General features: G+C 43.6%; 1 pseudogene; it reads left to right on the top strand.

Annotated features, from left to right (window-relative positions):
- The first annotated feature begins 1,658 nt into the window (after positions 1-1,658).
- LOC112671467 (creatine kinase B-type-like) lies at positions 1,659-2,924 on the top strand (annotated as a pseudogene).
- The last annotated feature ends 8,528 nt before the right edge of the window (positions 2,925-11,452 follow it).

Below are 11,452 nucleotides of genomic sequence, written 5' to 3'. Positions count from 1 at the left end.
TCGATCCCGGGTCTCCAGGATCACGCCCTGGGCCAAAGGCAGGCGCCAAACCGCTGCGCCACCCAGGGATCCCCCAATGTCTTTTTAAAGTACATGTTTAATTGACAGGGCCCTTGATCACATAATTAAGTGTTTTGCCACTTTAGGGCTTAGACTGCTCCTGTCCTGTTATCTACCAATAGCTGAATTGTCATGGCCTTTAAACTCAAGCAAGGTAACCAAGTAAAAGTTGAGACCATTTATTACCAGTGGGTGTAACCAAGAAAATTTTAAACAGAAATATATTTTAGGAATAAGGAAACAATCTCAGAAGGATGTCTGAAAAACAGAAAAGAATAGCGAGGAATAAAATGGGTAAATTTCATGTAAATTTAAACAGTGGTTGGAGAAGAAATATAATTTGAGGGATTAAAAATACTGTGCAGTGGTACCATGTAAATCATAAGCAGGGTGATTAGAGTTTTATGTTCCAGTGTCTTTATTGTTTGGGAGGCTGAGATATTAGTTACCTTCAGACTTGGTTAACTATGCATGTCTACACTCGAAGGAGAACCACTAAAATAATAGAAATACCATATAGGTTCCAAATCATAAAGGAAGAGCAAATGAAATATGAAATCAAAACCATGTTTTAATCTAATAAAGCCAAGAAAGGGAAGAAAAACATAAATAAGGAGAACAGGAAGTGCTAAGATAGTAGAAATATCAGTAAATCTATCACTAATTAGAGTATGTATAAAGATAGTAAGCTCACTACTTAATTTTTTATTTTTGAAAGAGAGCATGAAAGAGAGTGGGTGGGAAGGAAGGGCAGAGGGAGAGAGAGTTCCTTAAGCAGAGAATCCACGCTGGGCATCAAGCCCAACATGGGGCTCAATCTCACAACCCCAAGATCAAGACCTGAGCAGAAATTAAGAGTTGGATGCTCAACTGACTGAGCCAGCCAGGTGCCTCATTTTCTCACTACTTTAAATAGATTCAGGGCAGCCCGGGTGGCTCAGCGGTTTAGCGCCACCTTCAGCCCAGGGCCTGGTCCTGGAGACCCAGGATCGAGTCCCACATCCGGCTCCCTGTATGGAGCCTGCTTCTCCCTCTGCCTGGGTCTCTGCCTCTCTCTCTATCTCTCTGTGTCTCTCATGAATAAATAAATAAAATCTTTAAATAAATAAATAAATAAATAAATTCACCTACTGCTTTGAAAAAAAAAAGTGACCATATTCTAAGAACTACATGAGGGGGAACAGAAGAAGGTGGTCCAAAGGTACCAACTTTGACTTTTAAGATAAAGAAGATAAAAACATAAGTATGAGGGATGTGATGTACATGATGACAATAGTTAACACTGATGTCTGGTGTATTTCAAAAGTTTTAAAAAGTATATCTGAAGAGTTCTCATCAGAGGGGAAAGGTTTTTGTCTTCTGGACCTATATGAGATGATGGATGTCAACTAAAATTATTGTCACCATCTCACAACATATGTTAGTCAACTTATGCTCTATACCTCACACAGTGCAGTGCATTAAATACCAATAAAAGTGGGAAAACATGCATAAAGACTCAGATAACGTTGAAGCAGAAGTATGACAAATACTACCCAAACGAAGATTTAGTTGCTATATTAATATCAAACAAAATAGCCTTTAAGAAAAAAGCAAAGATGAAAGGGAATCGCTACATAATTATAAAGGATTCAATTCAACAGGAAGATGAAGTGCTAAATGTGTATAAAAAGTGGAGCCTCGGTTCGCCTGCGCGTCCGGGGCTGCCGCGGACCCACTGCCCCGTCCCCGTCCCCGTCCCTGTCCGCGTCCCCGTCCCCGCCGCCGCCGCCGCCGCGCCCTCCTCCAACAGCCACACCGCTCTGAGGCTCCGCTTCCCGCGGAGGGGGATCCCCGACCTCAGCGGCCTCCACAACCACAGGGCAGGGGTGCGGACCCCGAGCTCTGGCAGAGCTGCACGCCCAGAGCACGCGAGCGGCTTCCCGCTGGACGACGTCATCAGCCCCACGTGGACAACCCGGGCCACCCCTACATCGTGACCGCGGGCTGCGTGGCAGGCGATGGGGAGTCCCACGACGTGAGCAAGGAGCTCTTCGACCCCATCCTCGAGCACCGGCCGGGCAGCTGCAAGCCCAGCGACGAGCACAAGACCGACCCCAACCCCGACAACCTGCAGGGCGGCGACGACCCGGCCCCCAACTATGTGCCGAGCTCGCGTCCGCGCCTTCTGCCCCCCCCCCCCCACCCTCTGCGGCCGCCCTGGCGGGCGACCCGGCCCCGGTACTACGCGCTCAAGAGCATGACCGAGGCGGAGCAGCAGCAGCTCATCCACGACCACTTCCTCTTCGATGAGCCCGCGTCGCCCCTGCTCCTGGCCTCGGGCATGGCCCGCGACTGGCCGGACGCCCGCGGCATCTGGCACAGCGACAATAAGACCTTCCTGGTGTGGATCAACGAGGAAGACCACCTGCGGGTCATCTCCATGCAGAAAGGGGGCAACACGAAGGAGGCGTTCACTCGGTTCTGCAACGGCCCCACCCAGATGGAAACACTTTTCTAGTCAAAGAATTACGAATTCATGTGGAACCCTCACCTGGGCTACGTCCTCACCTGCCCACCCAACCTGGGCACAGGCCTGCGGGCAGGTGTGCACATCAAGCTGCCCCACCTGGGCAAGCATGAGACGTTCCCGGAGGTGCTCAAGCGGCTGCGGCTTCAGAAACGAGGCACAGGTGGTGTGGACACAGCTGCTGCGGGGGGCGTCTTTGAGGTCTCCAACGCAGACCGCCTGGGCTTCTCAGAGGTGGAGCTGGTACAGATGGTGGAGGACGGTGTGAGCTGCCCATCGAGATGGAGCAGGGCTGGGGCAGGGCCAGGCCATTGATGACCTCGTGCCTGCCCAGAAGTGAGGCCCCAGCCCGCATCTGCCACCACCAGCAGCCCTGCTGCTTCCGAACTTATTGCCCGGGCAGTGCCCACCATGCGCCCCCCTATGTTCACCACTTGGCCGGCTGAGCCTTTAGCCTCGCTGTAGAGACTTCTGTCGCCCTTGGTAGAGTTTATTTTTATGATGGCTAAGATGTTGCTGATGCTGAAATAAACTAGGGTTTCGTGCTGAAAAAAAAAAAAAAAAGTAGAGCCTCAACATCTATAAGGAATAATGGATACCAGGATAATCAGGCATATCATTCATACTAAGGTATTTCAGTGTACTCCTCACCACTTAATGTAAGTCTCAAATTCAGCTCTTGGAGCAGGGCTGGATCTGGATTTAGCCTCTCGATCCCAGAGGGGGTATTAGCCTTTGCTTCCAGAAAGCTCCCTATCACTGACTCTATACAGTTTATTTTTTCTCCTAATTTATTTTTTTGACAATTTGCCTTGTGCTCTAGTAGTATGTTAAAAAATAGAAATGTTTTTGGTTTTTAGTTATATTGTATTTGGTTTTTAGTTACCAAATACCAAAAGTATTTGGTTTTTAGTTATATTGGAGAAAAAGGGGGCTTTCAGAAACTCTAATGTGTCCTGATGCTGGAAAACAATGTCTTCTCTCATTTCTTCTCTGCCTCCTTGTTTATAGTCCTATTCCCTTCCTAAAATTATCCTTATTTGAAGGCTAAAGTGATCCTTCTTCCTCTTCTTCCTCCTCCTCCTCCTCCTCCTCCTCCTCCTCCTCCTCCTCCTCCTCCTCCTCCTCTTCTTCTTCTTCTTCTTCTTCTTCTTCTTCTTCTTCTTCTTCTTCTTCTTCTTCTTCTTCTCCTTCTTCTCCTTCTTCTTCTTTCTCTGCTTCTCCTTTTCTTCTTCTTTTCCTCCTCTTTTTCTTTTTAAATAAGTTGGACATGGAGCCCAATATGGGGCTTGAACTCATGGGTCTGAGATTGAGACCTGAGCCAAGATCAAGAGTCAGATGCTTAACTGACTGAGACTCCCAGATACCCCAGAGAGTGATCTTTCTAAAATGAGAATCTAATGATGTCTCTACCCTGCATGACTGTCTTCTGTGTCTTATGACCACAAAAGATTTCTCCAGGCATCTGCCTGTTACAACAGCAACTTCTCCTTTGAGCTCAGGGCTGCAAGGTTTAAACTTGAGACTACTTGGAGTTCTCTGTGGTCACTCGGTGCTCTGTATGTTCAGATACCTTTAAATTTCTCCCTTCCTCAGGATGGATATTTAGTGCCTATGCAGCAGCATGGCCATGCTGGCTAAGATATCACATGCTTTCATAGGGGAATGTAAATTATCACCACTCTTCTTCTTCCTGAAATTCTCTGTTCATTCTCCTTTCTCTTCCCCAGCGAGTCTCCCACATGACAGCACAACTGTCAGACTTTGCTGGAGAGCTAAGTCCTGATTCATCAATGCCTGGGCTGTCCAAGCTGCTAAACATTCTGATCATTAGTCCTACTCCCACCTTTTTTTCTAGGGGAATCCTGTTTGGGCCTCAAGTTCCAGCAAAGCATTCCATGGCTTTCTTTCCTTTCTCCTCCTGTGCTGGACTGGCTCTCTGCATGCCTCCACCTTTTCCTGTCCCACACTATATTATGAATTTTTCTCCTACACGTATGCACCTTGAGGGCAAAGCCATGACTTATTTATCATAGCATGCACTGTTCATAGCATAGTGTTTGGTATATCATCAAACCTCAGTAGAGCCTCAGATTTTGCAGTGTGCATTTATATGGGCTCCACTTTTGATAATTCTACAAAAGAGACTGAAAACCTGATCTAACTTAATATTACTTGGAGCATGAATTTAGCAGCTGCAAGTGGTACCAAGCCTCCATTTTCTAGGAACAGAAGTATAAGTAATAAGGGGAAGTGCCTCCTCCTGGATGTGATTCTCCTTGCAAATTTGAGCAGAAAAAGCACACCCACAGAGCATACTCTGTTTATATTTCATATATAAAAATAATTCTGAGTGACTTCTGATTCTTTACCGAAATGCTGGATTACCAAAAGTACGGATGAAAAAGGTAGATTGTGTGCAAAAATATTGTACTAGAAATTTGATTTTACTTTGGGAAGATTAGTAATTTTGAAGATAATTCTCCTTAGATCTCATTCCTTACTCTAATTGAAAGACTGTACCACATTTTCATGTTGCTTTTATTTCTGGTTATTGCCATGGTAACAGTCTTATTCCAAAATACACGCATTTTGAGCTAATTTTTTTCTGGAGAAAAATAATAAGGAGAATAAAAGGTAAGGAAAAGAAGAAAAAGACTTCTGTTAAATAGGTTTTGTGATGTTCACCCATTAGCTTGATACCAAATAAAGCAAGTAATTTCTCTTTGGGGTAATTAAGAGAAGGACCAAAATGTGTTCATTTTAAAAGGACTTGTAAAATTTACAGGAGTGAAAAAATATGTTACTTAGAATTATAAATGAGAAAACGGAGCATAGTACATAAAGAATCAGACTGGAGAAGGGCGGGGCAAGACAGCGGAGCAGTAGGGTCCCCAAGTCACCTGGCCCCACCAACTTACCTAGATAACTTTAAAATCATCTTGAAAACCTATGAATTATGCCTGAGATTTAAAGAGAGAACAGCTGGAACACTACAGAGAGAAGAGTTCGGGCTTCTAACAAGGTAGGAAGGCGGAAGAAGTAGAAATAAAAAAGAATCAAGTAGGGGAGGGGCCCTGCGAGGAGCTGGGCTAAGGACCAAAACGAAAGCCTCCAGGACAGGAAAACCCAGCCCCGAGAAGCAGGAACTGTAAAAATCCACACCGGATTCTTTCCAGACCAAAAGGCACTGCAGGGAACTTGGGCAGAACCACAGGAGGGGCAGTGGGGCCTCCAGTCTCCCGGAGTCACTAACAGAGGGAGAGCGGCCACACACCACAGGCCGAGCTCGGGAAAGGGCTGGAGCACGCACCCGGGGCCCCGGGGAGAAGCAGGTGGGTCAGGCGGGGGCTAGGGGTGTGTGTCTGCGCCCTGCTGCCTTCAGGAGCCGCGCCCCGGGAGCACGATTCCAGCAGCACAGGCCCCAGATCCCAGGGCGCCAGGGGACACAGCCCAGGATCCTGTGCTCCCCCCGGGGACAGGCGGAGGCAGGGAGGGTACAGGACAGCGAGGATGCTCCTGCCACCAGGTGCCCCTGAGCTATGGAGATCAGCAGCCCCCTGCCGCCAGGAGCATCCGGGCCAGTGCAGACTGGGAGCCAGGGTAGTTACTGCGGGAGCTGACTCCAGAGCTGGAGAGCTGGCCGCTGCCAGTGGTGTTGTTCTTCCTGGTGTCACCCTGTGCCTGGAATGGAGCGGGACCTCCAGGGTAGGGAGGCCTCACAGGGTTAACAGCTCCCACTGAGCCCGGGGGGGAGGGGCAGCTCCCCCAGATGCACACCCCTAAGAGCACAGCAGGCCCCTCCCCCAGAAGACCACCTTGAAGGACAGGGGAGGAGCAAGTTCTTGACCCAGTGGCACTGGAAAACTCCAGGGTAAGTCGAGGGATTTACAGTATATAGAAACAGAGGATACTCCACCTTGTTTTTGTTTTTTGTTGTTTGTTTTTTCTTTTTTTTTACTTTTTTTCAGTACAACTGATTTTTAGTCACTCTGCACTGAGCAAAATGACTAGAAAGAACTCACCACAAAAGAAAGAACCAGAAACAGTACTCTGCCACAGAGTTACAGAATTTGGATTACAATTCAATGTCTAAAAGCCAATTCAGAAGCACAATTATAAAGCTACTGGTGGCTCTGGAAAAAAGCATAAAGGATTTTGGAGACTTCATGACTGCATTTAGATCTAATCAGGCCAAAATTAAAATCAATTAAATGAGATGCAATCCAAACTGGAGGTCCTAACAATGAGGATTAATGAGGTAGAAGAAAGAGTGAATGACAGAAGAAAAGTTGATGACAAGGAAGGAAGCTGAGGAAAAAAGTGAAAAACAATTAAAAGACCATGAGGAGGGCAGCTCAGGTGGCTCAGCGGTTTAGCACCACCTTTGGACTTGGGCGTGATCCTGGAGACCTGGGATCCAGTCCCACGTCAGGCTCCCTGTGTGGAGCCTGCTTCTCCCTCCGCCTGTGTCTCTGCCTCTCTCTGTGTGTCTCTAATGAATAAATAAAATCTTAAAAAATAAAGGACCATTAGGAAAGGTTAAGGGAAATAAATGATAGCCTCAGAAGGAAAAATCTTCGTTTAATTGGGTTCCAGAGGGCGCTGAGAGGGACAGAGGACCAGAAAGCATATTTGAACAAATCATAGCTGAGAACTTCCCTAATGTGGGGAGGGAAACAGGAATTCAGATCCAGGAGATAGAGAGGTCCCCCCTGAAATCAATAAAAACGTTCAACACCTCGACATTTAATAGCGAAACTTGCAAATTCCAAAGATAAAGAGAAAATCCTTAAAGCAGCAGGAGACAAAAGATCCCTAATTATATGGGGAGAAATATTGGATTAACAGCAGACCTCTCCACGGAGACCTGGCAGGCCAGAAAAGGCTGACAGGATATATTCAGGGTCCTAAATGAGAAAAACATGCAGCCAAGAATACTCCAGCAAGGCTCTCATTCAGAATAGAAGGAGAGATAAAGAGCTTCCAGGATAGGCAGAAACTGAAAGAATATGTGACCACCAAACCAGCTCTGCAAGAAATATTAAGGGGGACTCTGTAAAAGAAAGAGGACGCCCAAAGAAATAATCCACAAAAACAGACTGAATAGATGTTATGATGACACTAAATTCATGTTTCAGTACTCTAAACGTGAATGGGCTTAATGATCCCATCAAAAGACACAGGGTTTCAGACTGGATAAAAAAGCAAGACCCATGTATATGCTGTCTACAAGAGACTCATCTGAGACCTAAGGACACCTACAGCCTGAAAATAAAAGGTTGGAGAACCATTTACCATTCAAATGGTCCTCAAAGGAAAGCTAGGGTAGCAATCCTCATATCAGATAAATTAAAGTTTATCCCAAAGACTGTAGTAAGAAATAAAAAGGGATGGTATATCATACTTAAAGGACCTATCCAACAAGAGGACCTAACAATCATGAATATTTATGCCCCTAATGTTTCTAGCAGCAATGTCCACAATAGCCAAACCATGGAAGGAGCCTGAGTGTCCATTGAAAGAAGAATGGATTAAGAAGATGTGGTCTATGTATTCAATGGGATATTCCTCAGCCATTAGAAACGATGAATACCCACCATTTGTTTCGACGCGGATGGAACTGCAGGGTATTATGCTGAGTGAAGTAAGTCAATCGGAGAAGGACAAACATTATATGGTCTCATTCATTTGGGGAATATAAAAAATAGTGAAAGGGAATAAAGGGGAAAGGAGAGAAAATGAGTGGGAAATATCAGTGAGGGTGACAGAACATGAGAGACTCCTAACTCTGGGAAGGTAACAAGGGGTAGTGGAAAGGGAGGTGGGCGGGGGTTGGGGTACTGGGTGACGGGCACTGATGGGGGCACTTGGCAGGATGAGCACTGGGTGTTATGCTATATGTTGGCAAATCAAACTCCAATAAAGAAATATACAAAAACAAAAGGAATCAGACTTGTCTTATAGTCACAGTAGCAAGTGGTAGAGATAAGCATTTTTTCTTCAAAATATGACCTTGTGAATGGCAAACAAACAATACTGAAAGAGGCATGGCTGAATTTTTGTTAGAAAAGGTCATACTGGTTTATTTGCATATTGCAAATCTTTATTAACTCTACTCTTCTGCTTGCTGTAGGGTTTATTTGCTGTTCTTTCTCCAGTTCCTTTAGGTGTGAGGTTAGCTCGTTTATTTGTGTTTTTCCAAGTTTTTGAGGGATGCTTGTATTGCTATGTATTTCCCTCTTAGGACTGCTTTAGCTGAATCCCAAAGATTTTGAATAGTTGTATCTTCATTTTCATTAAATCCATGAATCTTTTCAATTCTTCTCTATGTTCCTAGAGAAGGGTTGATTCATCCATCTTTTAGTAGGATGCTCTTTAACCTCCACTTGTTTTTGAGTTTCTTCCAAATCTCTGTCATTGAGCATCATTTGCCACAAACAGAACACCACTGTCACCTCCTTAGGAAAATTACTCTCAGCTAGCTACTGCATGGACTACTGAAAAAATGCCCCAACTGCCTCTTCTATCTATTCCTGCCCAGACCAGCAGCTAGCATGAGCACTCTAGAACCATGAATCTGATCCTAAATTTCTCTTACTTGAAACTCTTCAATGGCTTTCCAATGAGCTCAAGATCAAAATCAAAATCCATAATTTGACCCTAAGGATGCTATACTATGTGTTCCCTCTGATGCTTCAGTTTCTTATCAACCAACATTATCTCTAACACCCTCTCCAACACTTATCATGCATGCACCCCAAAACTCTGTGCCCCAGTTACATCACACTTGTCTCTTCTAAGGACCTTGCATTGGTTTCCTCTGCCTGCATGCTCCTTTGCCTTCTCTGCACTTTGATAATTTTGGAGATTATCAGATTTAACTTTACGAGGGAGACTCCTTGGGCTGTATTAAGTCTACATGTTACGGGCCTCTTTAGTTGTAGATCCACTACCTTCATGTGCTTTTCATAGTATCTAGTTACATATTTGAGTAATTATAAGTTAATGCTTGCCTCTCTTACTTGACTATGAACTCTGTGAGGGCAGGGATTGGTTTTTTATTAAATCCCAGATTTTATTAGGGGCCTGGAGCAGTCATATTTTGTGGGTGCTTTCCCTTGACATATATTCTTTTACACTTTAATGACCTGTTTAAGTGACTGTATTCCTGGTATTATCAATACAAGCATAGTAGAGAACTGTAACATGATGCCATATCCAATCACCAAATGACCAAAATCTAAGCTCCTTATAAACTAGTTAGTTAACTTCCTTGACAATTAGGTTTACAAGCAAATATTTTTATAAAATTCCAGTTATACATTAGCATGTATAGCATGTCTAGGCACAGGCTCAATTGCCATTATATCAGAATTAAAAGCTGTCATAACTTCAGGAGAAGCATGTTTTTATTCTTTTTTCAATTCCTGAAAACTTACTTTTATTAGTCTCATCTTCCAGATGTTCTTTTACTTGTCTAACATTTTCTAATGTATGATTTATATTTTTTACATCAACTTTAAGAGGTTCAATGTGGAATATGTCTCCAGTTATTTTGTGTTCCTCTATTTTCTGTTGACTTCAAATAATAACTTTTCCCTTCTATTGTCACATTCCTTACCTGTTCTGTTTTTCTACATCCCATCATGTTTTCCCCCTTCTAATAGGTTAGGGTAAGGTTTGACTTAGAGCATGCTATTATGGTCCAATTTCCCGTATAACATACAATTGGTTGAGAAGATATCACGGCCATAGTCATGGGTACTTATGCCACAGGTCTATCCAAATATCTTGCAGTGATAAAGCTATTTTGGTTCCATTCCATCAGCATATCCTTAGGAACATGTTGTCCTTTTACCATAATGGAACTCTTTGTGGCCTGTGGGTTCCACCCACCCTTTTGACATTGGGGAACTACAAAAATGCAGTAGCACAATGTTCTGCCTCCTTCTTTAAGTGCCAATATCTTAATTTCACAGTTGCCCAAGGAATCACAGCCATTAGGATGTGTGGTATCTACCGTAGTTCTGCTTAGGTTGTTACCTCAGGTGACCAGGATTGCCCCATGATTATAGCTGTTTTAAGAGTATTCCACACATCAACCACTTTTAACTGCACCAATTGAAAGTCTACCCTTAGACAAACATCTTTTATGTCGTTGCTTAGTATTTTATTATTTTTAGTAATTTCTCCAACTGCTTTATGTAGAGTTTTTGTTGCTCTTATTTCCATCTGAAATTTGTTTTATAATATACTTCTAATTTTACCCATCTGTGTACTCAAAGAGACCAGAGCTGCGATTGCACATGTGTGAAATTGAGATGGCTTAGTTTCAAAGTTTTTAAAATTGAATACGATTTGATCAATTTGGAATTGAGAAAACATAGCTGCTATTGCACCTCCAATTACACCTACCAGTTCAACAAGGAACTGTAAGGCTTTCTTTTTTTTCAACAAAACTATTTTTGGTATAAGTTGTAAACTGAGCACAAATGAAGCTGGATAAAACTGAGTACAATTTGAGGATCTGTGTCCAGTTTGAAAATCAAAGTAAATTTCAAGTTACAGGCTACTATTGTAGGTTCTAATATGATCATGAAAAGCTTTATTAGCATAGATTTTCATATTCTTGGAGTAGAAATCTGTGGTGCGAGGTAGAAGCCTGATTGTGTCACCAAAGATAATGATCTGTGCTATGTGTGTAGTTTCATATGTGACCTCTATACACCTTAAAGGTATCCCTGCTTTTTTTGTAACAGCTGGACATAGTGTCTATGGATCTATTGCTAACTTTCTAAAATATGACTATAGACTAAACAGTGTAAGTTGAGGATGCAGTAAATAATCATCGTTAGGCATATTTATATTTAAAGATATAAT

The sequence above is a fragment of the Canis lupus genome, chromosome 5, assembly GCF_003254725.2.
Source record: "Canis lupus dingo isolate Sandy chromosome 5, ASM325472v2, whole genome shotgun sequence".
Classification (NCBI taxonomy): Eukaryota; Metazoa; Chordata; class Mammalia; order Carnivora; family Canidae; genus Canis; species Canis lupus.
This window is presented reverse-complemented; position numbering and strand designations above follow the sequence as displayed.